The sequence below is a fragment of the Stegodyphus dumicola genome, chromosome 2 (genome assembly GCF_044657685.1).
Source record: "Stegodyphus dumicola isolate Sdum_Otavi_A_Nest chromosome 2, ASM4465768v1".
Lineage (NCBI taxonomy): Eukaryota > Metazoa > Arthropoda > Arachnida > Araneae > Eresidae > Stegodyphus > Stegodyphus dumicola.
The window spans coordinates 270,226,571-270,243,072 of NC_140769.1; the positions used below are offsets into that span (position 1 = coordinate 270,226,571).

At 30.5% G+C, this 16,502-nt stretch overlaps 1 pseudogene across 1 annotated transcript in view; it reads left to right on the forward strand.

The window, feature by feature from the left end:
* LOC118203532 (uncharacterized) overlaps window positions 1-16,502 on the forward strand; it is a 96,947-nt pseudogene that overhangs the window by 31,568 nt on the left and 48,877 nt on the right. Inside the window, exons 6-11 of the transcript XR_015039287.1 lie at window positions 5,396-5,491; window positions 9,171-9,352; window positions 11,615-11,740; window positions 15,357-15,519; window positions 15,663-15,788; window positions 16,096-16,188. The product of XR_015039287.1 is annotated as an uncharacterized LOC118203532 (transcript). The remainder of the gene's footprint in view (window positions 1-5,395; window positions 5,492-9,170; window positions 9,353-11,614; window positions 11,741-15,356; window positions 15,520-15,662; window positions 15,789-16,095; window positions 16,189-16,502) is intronic.

The window sequence follows — 16,502 nt, forward strand, 5'->3', positions numbered from 1 at the left end:
TAATATTTATTTGTTTACTTTATTAAACATTTCTTTCAATATAAGTTGTTTAAGTTGCTTCGTTTTATGTGATAATATTTTCTCTTTAATTCTATAAACAGACATAATTTCTTGTTCAGTTACAAAGTTCCGCTGTTCAAGTCCTGTAATTGCTGTGTCGAGAATATCGACTAATTTGTCAATCGAAATTTTTTCGTTTTCAATAACCTTTGGGTCACTTTCTTCACTATCGGAAGCGAATTATAATGACGAGGAACTTGATTTAAATCATATCAAAGACGGAGTACATCGAGATGAAATACTACATTTTGTAAGGAATTATAAGCCAAATAAAATAAAAACATCTGCCTTGAAGATAAGGATAGTGCTGACAGATCAACTTCCAATTCTTTGCGCGCCGCGGCGTGAAATTGATAAACAGATTTCGGATTTTGAAACATACTTTTGCTTTGTATATCCTTTACATATTATTAAATATATATCAGAAATTCTATTTGACATAATCGAAAGTTCAAGCTTACTTTTATAAAATTGCTCTAACAGTCTGCAAAAAATAATAAGCCGGATCCAATTCGAAGATTAAGGAACAACGCAATCTGCAACATTAACTGAATTAGATAATTTTAGCTTAGCTTATACCGTCTGTTACACATTAAACGCGCATGCACACACACATATTTGCAGCCGTAAAGGTCTTAGGCACACTCGTAAACGCCTGTGCGCATGCGTGAACGTGATGCATGCGCAGAAAGTTTGTAGCTTTGAGGTCCGGATTATAGATTATTTCGGATTATGGGTGTCCAAATTAACGACTTTTGACTGTATAATATTTTTAGGTGACAAATGATTAACCAATTCATTCTAATATGTTTTTAAATTTAATTGCTATCCAAGGAGAAATTATTAAATATCTGAACATGTCGGAGTCAAACTATTCGAGGAGAAAATATCTGAAAAGTAAGCTAAGCTTTCTTTAAATTATTATTTAAAAATTTATTCTATAAATTACTGATATGCACTATAAATAACTATGGCATAATTTCTGCTGTATGTATCAGTTCCTTCTCAATTTTTTTTAATTATTGTTGGTGTTGGGCCTTTGCATGTTTTAAAATTAGAACGTCAATCTGAATCTGATTTTTTGATTGTAGCAAAAATCGTAAGTACACACAAATCTTAACACAAATCTCAAGGGGGGGAAAAAATCAAGAATTCATATTTAAAAAAAAATTGTATTAAGTGGGGACTCAAATTTTATTTTTGGAATAATTTAATGATTTTTGGAATTTAATCATTTACAGTGTATAGTTACATAAGTACTGTGATATATTATTATGCATATCGTCATAGGAAACACTACAGTACTACATTAATTTCTGTACTTTAACATCAAAAACTGCACTCGCAGATAATTTTTTCATGAAAAATTCCTGTATATTGCACTAGCACAGTCTGGAACAAAAATGCCTGATAATTTCTTGGCCAGCTGTACTCATGGTTTTTGTAACACAAGCTGTCAATTCGGATGCTGCTGCAAAATGTTCTGTAGTGTCCAAGGTGTATAGTATTTCTTGGTGAAATGATATTGTCGGCAGAATGATGTTGTCTAGGTATATAGGCAGAATGATATTGTCTTCCTTACTTTCTTCTGACAACATTTCTTGCACCTCAGATAACACTGTTTGTACATCAGATTCCGCTGGAACACAAATGGCAGCTTTATCATCTGCATTAACAAACATGTCAAAACTAACTTCGGATTTCAGAATGTCATGTCGACTATTCCATTCGTCAGGTGAAGTCCTATCATTGTCACCATCTAACTTCTTAACAGAATTAACATCTTTACATATCCAAACTCTTCTAAAACAAATCTGTACATGTTGTGATGATGTGGATTTTCAGGCTGCAGTGATAGCTTTTATTGCGTGAAGCACACTCCAAGCTGGCATTTCCACCTTCTTTTCATCAGTGCAAATTGCATCTTCACAAGTCGCTTGCGATAAGACCTGTTTTTGAAGCCAGAAGCTATCTTGCCAGGTTAGTTCTATTCAAGAAAGGGGTGATTATGTGATAAATTTTTTTCTTTGGGCATATTATGTCTTTTTCTGTGTCTGAAGTGGTCTTCCAGATGCTGCATGTTTCTTGAATGTGTTAGCTGATCATTTACAGTTTTCATGATCTTTGTTAATCCTGAAAACTTCATTCATTCAAAATTTCTTTCATTTGGATCAAGGCAGTATTGTGCAATAATGCTTTGATCCAAAGGTTGAAGAAGGCTTGTTGCATTCGGTAAAAAAAAAAACTGAACCTTAACTTGGTTAAATTCAGATCATGTATATTATGGGCTATAAACCTGGCCAGTGTCATAAGAAGTTTTCAATTAAAAGATATGGAACATTTCTGAATGCAGCCATAACAGAGAAACAAAGGGGGAAAACATGACAAATTTTGAAAATTCATATTAAGACAAAATCTAATGATGCATTGGACTAAAAAAAAAATCTTGTAATTTGTGCTAGTTGAAATTCACATGAACTGTTAAAACTTCTTATCAGATCATATACATCATAGTCTGAGCCAAAATTTTGTTTGTTTGCCTTAAATGAGCTCATATTAGGGGGTTTACTGTATTTTCTTGCATAATTAGTGCACAATTTCCATGATAATGCTAATTCGATTTTGCATGTTCCTTAACCTGTTCAGGACCAGTATCGCATATACGTGACGCAACAATTCCACTCCTACCAGTACATCATCCCATATACGCGATGCAATGATTCTGCTCCTACGAGCCCAGCATTGCATATATGTGACATTAAAACAGAACGATTTATTTAAATTTTTAAAAGCCAGTAAATGGAGCTAAGTTTTAATTGTTTTCACATGGGTTGATTCATACAGCATTTGACCTTCTTGTACTGGTATTAGTTTCTGATTTTTGCTTCTGGTTTTGTGAGATTTATTGAAATAAACAAACTAGAAATCACGACTCTCTATAAGTGAACCTGTGAATTAAAGGGGCACTGGCGTTTTTGTTTATTTCGTTAGTTTTTTTTTTTTTTTTTTTTTTTTGTTTTCTATTTATTTTGAAACTTAACATAAGCTTTCTTGGTTAATTCACATTATTACATTATTACAGTAACATTACAACATTATTACAGAAGGGGAAAGACTATCAGCATTCTTGACGCGTAATGCGTCTTGCTCGCATTTCTCAGGAAAGAGCCAGTGTTTTTGTTTTTCTTACTCGATTTAATAGGTCATTATATATAATGCCTTGAACGGTCATTATGTATAATGATGCAGACATTATATTTTGGTATATAATGAATTTACATATAATGCATATATATTGATGTGATCAGTAACGGATATCCCGCCACTGGGGGTCTTTCCTTGAGCACTTTCCGGTCATCGTGGACGCTGTTTTCGATTTAGAAAAACAGGAAGTTTTCTGATATAAACCTGATGTCACACAGGGTTTGAGGATGAAATATTTCTGAATGTCTTTTGAAGAAGTTTTGGAACATGTGTCGGGGTTATATTCAGTTTCATTCTGTTAGCCATGGCTAAGAGATCTTACTTAAAAACTTTAAAATTTGTCCAAAATCACCGGACACTATACCTTTTCGTTTAACTGGAAGATAGTTTTCAAAAATTTATGTTGATGGAAAAGTAATAAAGGTAGGAGAAGATGCGTTGTGTGTGCTAAAACCAACGAAACGATAATTACCTACAGCTAATTCTTGTTCAGTTTTTTTTTAAAATTTCATATTTGTAATTTTTTTCATATTTATAGTATTTATTTCTGTGTGTATAGTTAAGATTTTAGTATTTTGCCTGTTTAATTTATTTCTATTAATGTGATATTCTTTATATTAATACACATTAAAAACAAGTACATTAAATACGCACCTTCAAAAATTGAAGTTATAATATCAAAATGCTGATTTTATATGATTTTTGTTGTAAAATTAGGCTTAACTGCTTAAAATGCACAGGCCGGTGGTGCCGATTCATTTCAGCAGGTCCGTTCCCATGACTGCGCTTCGTTCTTCTGACCCTGGTCCTTAAGGAGTTAAGATTTCCTTTTATGACTTAAAAAGTAATTCTGTTATTTGAAGAATCATTTAAAACATTTTTTTAAATTGTGAAATAAATACACGTATAAGTAAATTGAAAGACCACAGAATTATAAATAATGGAGAGAACTTCATTCTTTTGTTTCTTAAAACGAGTGGAACAACTTGAACAAAACATAAGCTATTTATAAGTGAACCTTTAGACTTCTCAAATCTGTTCAGATTTGAATGTTCAGAATGAATGAATCTGAATTGTAATAAAATATTTGTGTGTAACTATATTGTTAAATATGAAGGCAGATCATTCATCCAGTCTCTGAAATGACAAGAATCTGAAGGGCCATCGTATGAGAGGTCTGTTACAATATCATTTTTCTAGCACTCAATCGATTGGCGTTCTTATGTCATTAATAATAAGGTTAGTCATCTGTTCAGCTAGTTTGGCTACACAGCAGCAGCATAGCTCACACCTGTTTCAAATTCTGAAGAAAATGAATGTAAAGATAAACTTGTTGCAATCACTGGGCTACAAAATCCGATGTCCTACTCATGTGCCACAGGCGTTTATATGCTACTAAATATTGCGTCTTGCTTTGTGGTCGGGAACATTAAAACTAAACTACTGTCAAGTGATGGCATGTTCTTAATATTAAGTAGATGAACTTTATTTCTTGTTGTATAAATTTAAGGGATAATGTAGGTAAGGTGCTGATACTTAAAGTCAAAAGCCATCTTTGCCAGGTTTAGTTCAATTTAAGATAGTGATGATGGTGCGATAAGTTTTTTCGTTGGGTATATTACGTCTTTTTTGGTGTCTGAAGTGGTCTTTAAATGCTGCATGTGTGCTGGAATATGCTAGCTGAATCCTGAACGCCTCATTCATTGAACATTTATTTTAGCAGGACAGAGCACCATTTACTGGGCAACTTGCTGCACAATCATGGTTTGAGAAAAATAATGTGATCTAAACTATGTTTAGTTTCTTGTGAGATTCTGTATTTAAGGTCTAATAACTTCTTTAGGATGTGTATGTAGCAAAACATTTAATACGTCATATCTATGTCTAGGGTAGCTAATTATCTAGGAATTAATGTTGCAAGATTAATTTCTTGCAATTTCTCTAGCAAACCATTGGTATCTGGCAGAGTTGATGTCTTATTTGTGCTGGTTATTATGGTAGAAGAGACCTAATATTAAGGACGTATGTAATATTTTTTTTAAAGAGGTAATAACTCACTAAATTCCATATAGATTCTGCTGTGCCAAAGACTGGTATTTTTGTAATTAAATGCATATCTACATTCTTTCAGGCAACAAATACACAACCTGATTCAGAAGAAATTATGAAATTTCACAACACAACAAATATCAGTTCTGGAACTCATCAGAGAGAAAATCTGTCAAATGTAAGTTCAGTCTTTTTTAAAAACATCAATTAGTTTTTAAAATTTCTAATTTTTCCCCCGTAAGCTATATGTTACTTGATGTCAAAATTTAATATAGATATTTTATAACATTAACAACATAAACATTGTATTTGGCTTTCAGAATTTGTAAAAATAATAATTTTGCAATTTTATAATGTGTATATACATGATTTTTCATGTAAATTTGTCATGAAATTTGATTTTCTGTGATTTTTAGGAATTATTTTATTATAATGCTATGCTACTTAAACTAATTTTTATTTTTTAAAAAATACATCAAAATGTATACTATATATATATATATATATATATATATATAATCAAACTTATACAAATAAATATATAATCAAAATGTATACTCTCTCTCTATATATATATATATGTTCATCTGATGAATATAGAAATGTTTGCTTTGTATTTTATAAAGCAAAACATAGGGAAAAAATTTAAGATTCTGTTTCATAGTCTGATTTTGTTATTCAGAATCAAATGACTATGGATCCTATATTTTTCCCTTTTTTATATCTGAGTCCTTCATACTGACTTATACTCTTTAGAGCACTTCATAAATAATTCAAAAATATTGTTTCATGCTATTTCATTTAGATCTGTGGTCACAATGTTTTCATCTGAAGTTTTTCATTCTTCATCTGAAGAAAGTTTCTTTCTGGAAAGCTGTCTTTTCAGCATTGAAATTGCCCAGAAATATGCTGGAGCTATGCCATGACCATATGAAGATATTCTAGTGCTATCCTAGCTATTTCAGATATTCCTATGGCAACATGTAGCTGGGCATTTTCCTAAAACAAAAGCCACTATTTCTTGAGTAAATCTGTTCTTTCCATGTTGATGACTCCATGCAAATAGGTTTTAAGGTGTCTATTTAACAGTCTCCATTCACAACTTGCTCATTGGTCAGCAATGCTGAATCATGATTGCAATTGATGACTTGTAAAGATGTGGTTTGTCAATCACACATGTTATTTGCGCTACCTTTACCTTTGAAATGACAATATTACAATCTGTAAACAATATTCCTCAACGAGTTAAAACAACTATGTCTATCACATACACACTCTTTGAAGGGCTTTTACTATTAAAATGCTGAAGTATGACTCTATTTTCACTGTTGTATGCATGCTACGAAATTTCAAAGTGTTTTGTTGTAGCTGTACGCATGTTTAGTACAAAACTGAATCGTACTTTTAGTATATAGATGTTATTCATATATGTACATAGATGTTATTCTCATCTGTCATGACAAAATATATTAGGTGTTTATTCATTGTGATGAAATACTGGAGGTTATGCTTGTTGGAACTACAGGTTTAACCTCAGTGTGTCCGGTCTGGACAAACCTAAAAATTTTCTTCTGTACGCACAGAAAAATTGAATGAAAAAGGATTTATAGGTTACTTTGAACCTTCTTTATTTATAGAAGATGGTAGCTCAACACAAACCAGTCCATATATTTTAGCCATGTTTAGTTTTTTAAGACCCTCATTTTTCAAAGAAATCTTCCAGATTTTTTTTAGGGTATAAAAGGAATTGTTTGAAAAGAAATTTCTATATTATTTTTTGGCTGTATACTAATCTCTTTATTCTATATTAGTTTTAAATTTTGACATTGAAATCTTGCCTAAAATCAAATGGCGAACCCTAGGTGTGCCCAGACTGGGCTCACCGATAATCTAGGACAACTGAGAATCCGTATTCTTTGTTTCTCTGCATCTCATGGGTCAGTTCATTGACAACAGTGGTCGTTTCAGCATTTTTTTCGAAGCTCTATTCAATCAGTGTGCCACTTTGGGCACACCCACACTATTAAAGCGATAAGTGCTATCTTCACAAAATTTTACTTGTGTACTCCTTTAAGCCTAATTAGGCTGCCTACTTTATATATATATATAAATTATTTCCTAAACCGTATTAACTTGTATTCGCACTAAATGGATTTAAGTTCATACAACATTATATATATATATATATATATATATATATATATAATCAAAACGCCAACTTTAACCCTCTAAGCGGCAAGGCCATATATATACGGCTTAGAATATCTATTGTGATATCTGTAAGAATGTATATATACGTGCGTATTAAAATATGTCAACGAAAATAAGGCAATATATCAAAAGAAAACAAATCCAGATATGAAATACCAGGAGAGTTTTTGCATTAAAATCAAAAAAATAATTTGTTCTCATAGTAGTTTTGGGAAATTTGTGCTTTCTTAGCGAAATTCCTGGCCGCCCAGAGGGTTAAAAGGTAGCGTGCCAGAAAGGGTTAAACATTTTGATGAATAACCTTCACAAAAACCCAATACAATGCAGTGTTTCAAATTAGCAAATGTAATTAAAAATTTTCAGCCAGCCATTGTATATCAATAAAAGCAAAGTTATCAAATCCAGTATTTTTACTTCTTATATATACAGCCAAAACTTGATTCACTAACTAAATTCACTCCTGAAGATAGTTCCACTCCGGAAATAATTTCGAATTGATCTGTTCTTGGATCCCAAGCGACTGCTTAGAAAAAAAATATTTTGAATGTAAGTTTGTAATGCGAAACTGATGAAATTCGTTAAATCTAACACATTTGAACCTACAGTGGACCTTGAGATACTAGTTTAATTCGTTCCAGCATTGAGCTCGTATAGCGAATTTCTCGTATCTAGAAACAAACTTCTCCATTGAAAATAATGGAAATCCAGTTAATCTGTTCTGCACCCACAAAAATATCAACATAAAAATCAATTTTTCTAATAAATAACTCTTGTAAATAATATAAACATAGTTTACCTTCATGATAGTTTTTAACACTGACCTTTCCACTGCTTCTCATAAATCTGCACCAACAACAGTTTCTCAACATCTTCTAGGAGTTTTGGACGGTTTTTAGAAGTAACAGTAACTCCTTTGGCTACATCAAGTTTCTTAATTTCTTCCTGTTTCTTCAGAATAGTGCAAATCGTCGACATTGAAAGGCAGCAGGTCTTCGTCAATTCCATTACTCTTACGTCACGCTTGTTTATCTGTGATTTCTTTCTTAATTTCAATGGCTATAGCTTCCTTATTTTCGTTACAGCACTATCTGGGGCAACAATCTTCTTGGAGCCATCATGAAATAATTATTTTCACATTAAACGTAATAAACCATTGACTCACAAGCGCAGAACACGTAGATAGAAGAACACCGAATGATCTGACAAGGGGATACCCGAGTCGGAAAATGGTGCCACCCATGCAAACAGCCTGTCTCATTGCTCGTTACTCAAGTCAATGCTTGTATTTAGAGACAAATTTTTTGCTCATGCTTTCCTCGTATTTCAAATTTCTCGTATGTAGAGGTGCTCGTATGTCGAGGTTCCATTGTATATTCATTCTGTGAACTTTAAAGTCTGAATTTTTATTATATTCAATGTAGTAATCAGTTCTTTCATGTTTGTATGTCTTATCCATATTTTGACATTAGTGTTTAATATTATGTTGCATGAAATTTTTCTTATACTAAGTCTTTAGTATAGAATGAAAATATTGTGCAAGTAATATAATTTTAGCATTATTTTAAAGTTTTTTCTATTTTTTGAAATTTATGGATCTTTAAATAAAGTATGTTTTACAAAAAGTACATATGTGCTTTCTCTTAAAGGAAATCATAAAAAATCTAAAAGTTCATAAAGAAACAGATAATAAGATGACGCTGGTAGCAGATGGATTTTACATTTTACATGAAATGTATGAGAAACTATATCCTTATCAAAGAGAAGGTGTTGCGTGGCTATGAGATCTATATAAAAAGAGCAAAGGAGGAGTACTTGGAGACGATATGGGGTAAATCTCTAAATCATGTAAAATAATTAAGTTATTTTGATAAATACGTATATTTTTATCTCATGAAATTTTGTGAATATATTTTTGTTTTGTAATATTCTTATTATTGTATCTGAATCATCTAAGGTGATTTGTTAAGAAAAATTATAGTAAAATTTCCACAATTTATAAAAATCTCAAGAGCAAATATACATTGCAAAATCTTATGAAATTTGTATGTAAAATTTATATTTAAAATTTCAGCTTTTGTAGTGAAAAGGCAGCATTAGTAGTCCAGATGTACCAGCTCTCCTGATTTAGGCGAAAGACTTCTGATTTCCAATCATACTCCCGCCAACACAGTTTATAACATATTTCTACCGATGTATTCTTAAAATTTCTCATAATTTTTATGTAGCTTGGCTTAATACTTCATTATTTGCATCCAAGAAATTTATTTTTGGTATTTGAAAGCACTTGGTTTTTCTGTACATTACATATGAAAGGAAGCCAAAGTTGCTTCATCTGTGAGATATTATGGTAGTCTTCTGCTTTGTGTGCGAAAGCACATATGTCTGAAAATGCCATGTCCCAGTTCTCCAGTGAGCACCAAGTACTGCTATGAGTCACCTGGGATATATTAACCAATAAGCACAAAACAAGATCATGGTTGTTATTTTGTTCATCTTACTGCTGAGTATTGTGAGCTTCATGCACTTTCGAACTCGTCCAGATAGTATAGTGATTAGGGAAGCCTACTGCAGTACCAAAGGGTTAGGTCTGAATCTCAGAGAAGACATGGATGTTTGTAAATATATAGTGTTTGTGTGACATAGGGCACCGTAAATATGTGGCGAGCCGAAAGTCCTCTCGTGTGGTTTGCAGGTTTCGTACGATCCTGAAGAGTTCTTAAAAGTCCTTAAGTTTTTTGGAATCTATTTTTGGTCCTTAAAAATCCTTAATTTCTACCAAAATCGCCAGTAGGTCCTTAATTTTAATCATCTGAAATATCTGTCTGTTTTTTCGACTGCTGTTTTGAGTGTAACATCAATACAAACTAATTGCCTTTAGAAGTCCTCCAAAAAGGGCATCTCTTCCCCTATGCAGATAATCTTTGTATGTTTTTCCAAATAAAGAAAATTAGAATTGAGTAAACCAAAACCACTGACTCCATAGTAAGCTGATTTCTTTCCTTGAACCATTAGATTTTAAAAAGAATAGTCTTTTGTCATTAGCATTGTGGGTCAGGGTTCGTGCGGTCTTTAAGAGTCCTTAAAAGTCCTTAAATTTTTTGGAATCGATTTTTGGTCCTTAAAAGTCCTTAACTTTGGCCAAAATCAGTAGAAGGTCCATAATTTTAATCATCTGAAATTTCTATCTGTTTTTACGACTGCCATTTTGAGTGTGAATTAACATTTGAGAGGGATATTTTTGGCAATTCACTGACATATATGGTTATCTTTTGAATGGTTTTAATTTGTTCCTATTTCTTATATAAATGGTGGGATACTCGAGTTTCTAAGCAAGAAGTGAAACATAAGAATTTCGAAATTCATTTTATCTAATGAAGAGCTTTTACAGTGAAAACAACTTTTAGGGCTGTAATTCTTTTATTAAACAGTTGTTATGGTTGAGGAATAAGAGATAAGTTAATGTAATTTTTATGTTTTAGGCTATTAATATAAGATAAATATGGCTTATGCAGATTGATTTAATATGAAGAAAAACATTTTCTTATACTATATTTTGGTCAACATGGTAAATGAATACAGGTAATTGGTATTGTGTGATAATAGACATTTCCTAGATGCATTCTAGAAATTTCTGATTTCCAGTTTAAATACAGTGGGGTATATCCTGAAGAAAACTCATCTTTATTTTACCTGTGGTCTTTGTAAACTACTTATAACATATCATTTTGTTTTGGAAAACTTAAAAATAGTAATAAATTCTGTAACCAAATATTTCCGTATTTATATAATTATGAAGCCAAAAAATCTATTACACCATGGCTGATTGGTAATGTCTTGCCTATTAATGAATTAATTAAAAAAATATTTCTATGTATTTAATAAGGGAATTTTTATATCATTAATTTTTAAATAAAATATGTAATTATATTTTATTATTAATTTAAGAAAATAATAATTATATTCTGTTACAGAACATTTGATTTAAATGAAATATTCATGATAAATTTATAATAACTAAAAGAAGATAATTATTTCCTTGGACAATACTGCTAGTTATTAGTTTTATTTCTAATTTAAGTTTTAATTTTAGGTTAGGGAAGACATTTCAAGTGATTGCTTTCATTTCGGGGCTGATTAATGCTGACCTTGTGAAGCGTATTCTTATAATTGTGCCAAAATCTTTGATTCCTAATTGGAAAAAATAGTTTAAGAAATGGTAAGACATTTTTAAAAATTTTTATTTGGCCATACCTTTTAAATATGACTTGATGAGAAATATGTGCTAAAAATGCTGAATATTTTTCTCAGCTTAAATCTAAAAAGAAACTAGTAATCATACTATATCCTTTAAATTTCATCTTAGAATCTGCCTGAAGCTTTCTGTCATTCAGCATTATGAGGAAAATGGTGCTTGAACCCAAATTTGTGTTTAGATTTTACTGACTATTATAAGCTCTGGTTACAGTCTGAATTATAAAGGAACTGTTAGAAAACCCTTTTTATAAAAAGTACTGCCATTTATTAAAAGTTCTACTTTGCAATATGCCAAACAATTATAAAAAATTGGAATTATTTTGAGCGTTAGATCAAGCTCCACAGATTTCAGGAGAAACATGCCAATGCAAAATTTAGAATCAGGAAAAAGACATCCTTAACTTTATGTAAGTTTTCAATTATCTACAGTTGTGGCCAAAAATACTAGGTAAATTATAGTAATATGTTTATTTAAAAATAGTTTTGAGATAAATTAAAATCAAACTTAAGATCGTAAGTACTTTATTATTTCATAACAAACATTCCTAATTTTTAATTTTAAAAATGGATACATACCATCCTGGATACATATGATCTAAAATCAAAAAAATTCTGAAATCCAGAGTTGTCAAAATATCAATGATTTCAGATGTCAGACTTTGAACTGTATTTTTAAAAATACATTAAAATAATGGGCGTGCCTAATATTTTTGGTCAAGACTGTATTTGGAAAGTGACCACCAACTTTAAAAGGGAATAAAAGTCTGCATATTTCTGTGAATGTTCCATTCATCATCTAGAGAAATTCTGTAGATTATTTTCACAGAATCAAGATCTAAAATTATTAGGTGATTAAAATATAAGATTTGTGTTTTCTCACGTGGAATTTTAGCAGCATTTTAATTAGGCTAATGTAAAGAAATAAATTTCTCAAGAATTACAATGAGAGGTAGAAAGAAGCTTTAAGAATCGAAATACTAATTTTATTGATAGATGAGAAAATTATCTAAAATTGAACTTTTAGAGAATCCAAGCAATTCTGTGATTTACAGAAGGATGAAAAGGTGATTATAAGGTTACTGTAATTATTATAATAGCATACTACTTTTCCTGGTGGCAAAAAGGAAACATTTGAAATACTTTGCAATAACCATGAAATAAAATCCTGTGTCAGTGGAAATTGCTTTCAATTAATTATGTGCTTGACAGTTGATCATGAAAAGAAACTTTGAATACTCAAAATTATCCACAGAGCCTTTTCATTTTAAAAACTGTTTCCTTGAAATCTTTCATAAAAATTTACATTCTTTAGTTAATGACATTAATTCCAAGCCAATTCTTCCCAACACTTCAAAATTTTAATCTCTTAGCATTTTTACATTTCGTTACTGTTTTTCTTTTCTCTTTGTTCTGCTCATTGATTTTCCTGTAATTTTTTTCTTACTTCTATACCTTTAAAAATATTTTATGTTACTATTAAAGGAGGACCTAGCACCAATCGCTCTTAAACCAGTCGAATTTTATTTAAAATCAGCATTAATTTAATTTTTACCTTATTTTCAAGTACCAGCAGGAACATTAGTATCATGGATGAAATAATATAAAAAAGATGTTTCATTATTATTTTATGTTGCTTCACATTATTTGCATGTAGCTTATTATTTTATGTGAATGAATAGTGTTATATTTTAGTTGAATAGAAATAGGTTACATATTTTGTTTTATGCAAATAAAATCTAACCCCTTCATCTAATTTAGTGTAAAACTGATTCTATATTTAATTTTGGGAAATCAGTAGTTTCTTTTTTTTCCAGTAAATCAGTACTTTTCAGTAAAAAATTTATTTCTTTGTTTTAGTTTGGTTGATACAAAAATATGTCATGCATTTAGATGGTAAAATATTTTTTAAATTTTTTGAAAACCCATGTTTTTAATTTTACTTATTTCAAATGAAAGTTTTTTTTTTTAATATTTAACTGTGTAATCTTTATTGGAATAAAATATTATAAGCTGAAATCCAAAATTTCCTTATTAGCTTTACATTATGTAATTTGTTTAAAAAATAATATATGCAAAATTCCCTAGGTTTCTAAGCATTTATATGTATTGTGATTCCGTTTAGTCTAGATAATTGGATTTCTGCATATATTTGTAATGTTGAAAATTATAATTGTGATTTAATAAATATAAAAAGGGAAAAAATTCTGCTAATTTCATTATATTTATGTAATGCCTGTGTTTAACAATTTTTTTAGGGTGGGGTGGTGGTGGTCATTCTTTTGGATCACATCATCTTAGCTGTGCTGTAGCCAGTTCTTGCTATATGTCTTTTGCTACAGTTTGAATCTACCAGTTCTAATGTAGTTTTCCCCTTTCATCTTAAAAAGAATTGAAACCCACCTTTGGGGAAAATTTTGCCTCTATCTCAAATTTGTTTTATTAGCTCAGGGGTTGTGAACCCAGTGTGATAAAACTTTGGAGATTTTTCTAAAAAGAGCAATATCATTAAGTTTTTTTTTAATTAAGTAGTCATTCATTGAATTTTATAAATGGAGCTGTAAATTAAATTTTAAATTGTATTAATATTGCATTCTTATTGATTATGTAAATATCAAAACCATTGGGCATTTTGCAAAGAGTAAGAGCGATAACAGCTACAAAAAATTAAGATTTATTTAATTGAAATAAAAAGGCAGCAGCAAACAATAGCAGAATAACTGCCAGAGTTAATGACTCGCCTCTTCTGTTACTCTTGGCCTTTGGTTACATTAGAGTGCTGTATGAATTTCGGTAGCTTTAAAACAAGCTAAAAAATATTCATAGTTTTTTAGTACTTATGTATTATCCTATCGATTGTGAAACTGGCTTCAAGCTACAGGATTTAAAGCCAGTTATATATGCCCATAATATCACATCACACTCATTACATTTTCACTAACCCCATCTGAATATCAATAAATCATCTTTTGATGTTGTGAATTAACTACAAATTGCAAGGCTATAAATTATTATTGTTGTGTTTTTTCTTCGCATTTTTAAACAGATGAGGTCAAGGGCTATAGAATTATATTTGTTGCTACACTCCAGCTCATTTACAGCTGTTCGAGAGAATTAACATCTGTTGAATAGGAAAAGAACTGCTGAATTTAGCAGCCAAAACAGAAGTAGATTGAATCACCTATGGGCAATTTTCCAAAGAGCTTTCCATAAAATCTCGGGGCATTCATAAACAGAGCATTCATAAAACCCTAACAAAATAGTGGAAATCAACAATCACCCCCCCCCCCCCCCACACACACACGAGTTGAATACTTCTGCAGCAGTAGCTATTTTGTGGATTGTGCAGAAAGACTGATGAAGTTTTTATTATAAGAATTGCAAATAAAAGTACAGCTCAGAATTCTGAAGCAATGACTGGCACAACTTTGGCGGGATCTCTGCCAACTTTCACAGTTAGTAGGGTAATATATAAGTGCTCTTATTTTTAATAATACATTTTAAATAGTACTCAGAAAATAATTGTCTTATTATTTTATAAAAGTTAAACAATTATGTAGAAAATAGTTATTTTTTTCTAGGTGCCGTGAAATACCAGTATATTGTTTTCATGGATCAAAAAAGGAATGTGCCTGTAATTTACTTCATTTCCGATGCAAAGGAAAAGTTTTACTGACAAGTTATAGAATGATTGCTGACAATATAGATAGTTTATGTAACTTAGAAGGTGAAAGATTCGTATGGGTTAGTATGGGCAATGCTAATCTAATAAAAACAAAATCTTTGTCTTGATATAATTCTTCAAATGATTTTTTTATGTTTTGTTTATTAATTTTTTGACTTTTATTTCACATAAAAATTGGATTTTTCTTTGTCTATTTTAAAAGGATTATGTTATATTGGATGAAGGCCATAATATAAAAAATCGTACAAAAACTGCAGAGGCTGTACATGCTATTCCATCTAGAAATCGCATAGTCTTAACCGGGACTCCTGTTCAAAATAATTTAAAAGTAAATAATATTATATGTTTATTGAACTCAATTTTATTTTGAATATTTGTTAAATGTTTGATGTTATTTCATGTACTAATGTTTCCTGTGGTTAATATGCCAAATACTGCTAATTTCACCTCCTTTATGTGATAAAATTACTCTTCAGTGAAATTTGGTTTGCCAAACAGATTTTTAAATGTATAAGTTACCTTACTGTTATTTCTATCTATCATGAAAGTAATATTAACTTTTTGTTTCATTATAAAATTATTTTACTTTAATTTGCATATTAAAATGTGTTAAAGCTATTTTCTCATTCTTTTAGGAATTATGGGCATTATTTGATTTTGCTCACCAAGGAACTCTGCTAGGTTCCTTAAAGACTTTCAAAACTCAGTATGAAAATGTAATAATTCGGGTAAGTAATTCCTTGTGTCTGTCTGACGTTTTTCGGAAATACATGAAATAATTCTTATGTAGGATTTGATTAACGCTACAGCTGTTTGAGGACATCCTGTGTGTGTTTTTTTCTCTTGGGGATTTTAAGCCATTAATTCTGACATATGAATGCAATATATAATAAATTAATCAATTTCTAAATTTTACTATTTAGGGGATTTTTTCAATGTTTATATTTTATGTCTATATATAATTGTTTGCTTATGCATTAAAATAAACTGTTATGCTGCCAGCATATCATGGACTCTACAGACAAACATATTTTAAAGTATT